The sequence below is a fragment of the Charadrius vociferus genome, unplaced genomic scaffold (genome assembly GCF_000708025.1).
Source record: "Charadrius vociferus isolate BGI_N301 unplaced genomic scaffold, ASM70802v2 scaffold1578, whole genome shotgun sequence".
NCBI classification, from domain to species: Eukaryota; Metazoa; Chordata; class Aves; order Charadriiformes; family Charadriidae; genus Charadrius; species Charadrius vociferus.
The window spans coordinates 661,270-663,119 of NW_009649704.1; positions in this window are offsets into that span (position 1 = coordinate 661,270).

Below are 1,850 nucleotides of genomic sequence, written 5' to 3' on the forward strand. Positions count from 1 at the left end.
CGGGAGGAGGACGGCGCCTCCAGGAGAACAGGCCGGGCTGGGCCTCTGGGGGGGGGCCGGCTCCGCGTTCCAGCCTCCCCCGAGAGTGGGCAGGGGAAGCTCCGGCCGCAGGCAGGGCTAGCGGTGCTGCCCAAAGTCTGCCGCAGCGGGGGCCTGGGCGGTTTGGGGTTTTGTAGGTGGTTTCTCCTTTGGTTGAGGAGGCGCTTGGTATTTGATTAAAAAAAAGCAAAACAACAAAAAAAACCCGAAAGCCAACCCGAATTTGGCTTCAGCAGAGTTTAATTCACTGATAGTAGCAGCAGGCTGTGCTGGCAATGGTGCTGTCAGAGGAACTGCTGCTGGAGCCTCTCTAACCCAGCTTCGGCAGCTCCGGCTCATTGGGCAAGCGAGCCGGGTAGAAAACTGCCCAAGATCGGCTTATGGAAACTCATCGGCTCTCTGGCTGCGCTGGGGCTTGACCTGCAATGTCAGTGTGAAAACACCTAATCGTGCGTGGGGACTGCTCTCCTGGAGAAGTCTTGTATTAAGAGGGACCTGGGAAGCTGTTGTTGCGTAATTTTGGAGGACATTCCATCTGAGGAGTAATATCCTGTAAATCAGAGCTGTAACGTCAGCAGCAGATCATCTTCAGAGGATCAGATAGGAGCAGTATTTAGAAGTGTAGTGTGTAAGGAAAAGGGAGGAACTGCAACCTAGCCCTGGAACCAAGTACCACTGAAGGAGTTTGTATTTTGTCCTGTGCTTCCTTTTCCATTTAATATTGATTTTAAGGCATGTTGGGATCCTTATTTTTCTTAGAAAGGAGTGGAGTAGAGAGGAAGACAGATGTAAATGTCTGAATTCTGGAAGACAAAACAAATGAATAAAACAACAGTTACTTGTTCTGTGGTGATGCAGATGCCTTTCTGTAGTTTGCTACTGTGAAATGCTTTGCTTTCTTGTAGCAAAAAGGTTAAGGTTATGCCCATGCCTACCTAAAATCCTATTTTAATGAGCTATTATAATGATTTGGAGATCTGAACTTGAGGCTTGTTTCCCAACAGTTGCAATAAATGAACATGGAGTAGGGGCTGTCTTTCTGTGTCTGTCTGTAAGCGGGAGATGTAGTTATCTCAGTATGACCTCTAAAAACTGCAGAGAGCACCACTGAACAACACTAAAAATGGTGCTATTAAGGTTTGTTTTCAGCCCTGCTCCAAAAGAAAAAAAAAACAAACCCAAAACATAGTAACCTCATCATAACGACCTGTCTGTTCTTGGAGATAGTGTATTTTGAGATGTTTCACACCTGGCTTCAGCTGACTATGTAGGTTGAACATTGTGGCGTTGGCAGAGAGCAGAACGTTCCTCTCGCTTGCAAATCCCTTATCTCTTGGCACCTAATACCAGCGCCAAGGGCAAAAATAGCTGTCTTATCTTGTCTTTTGAGGCATGAGACAGTAGTGTACACAATATGGAAACAAATTCTCATAACAGTTCCAGGTTACTTGTTTTTGTGTGATGATATAGCTTCTCCTGTTTGTAGTACATCCTGGAAATACAGTATACCAGTTAGTTATGTATAAAAATCAAAGTATATGGTTCAGCATTGCCTCTAAAGCTGGAAGCTGCTTGTGTCTGGGAAGATAGGTAGGTTGCATCAGTTGTGAAGAGTAGGCTTCTGTTGTACTGAGTTATCTGGCAAAAATAATTATCTGCTATACTAATGAGATTCATGAACATGTGAAATCTCATTCCTGAGGGCAACATCCAGCGATCATGGCCACAGGAGGTGTACGTGCGGTAAGCTCTCCAGCCAGATGCGTGACTGGTAGTTGGTGCCAGTCAAAGCATCGTATTGGGCTGCATTT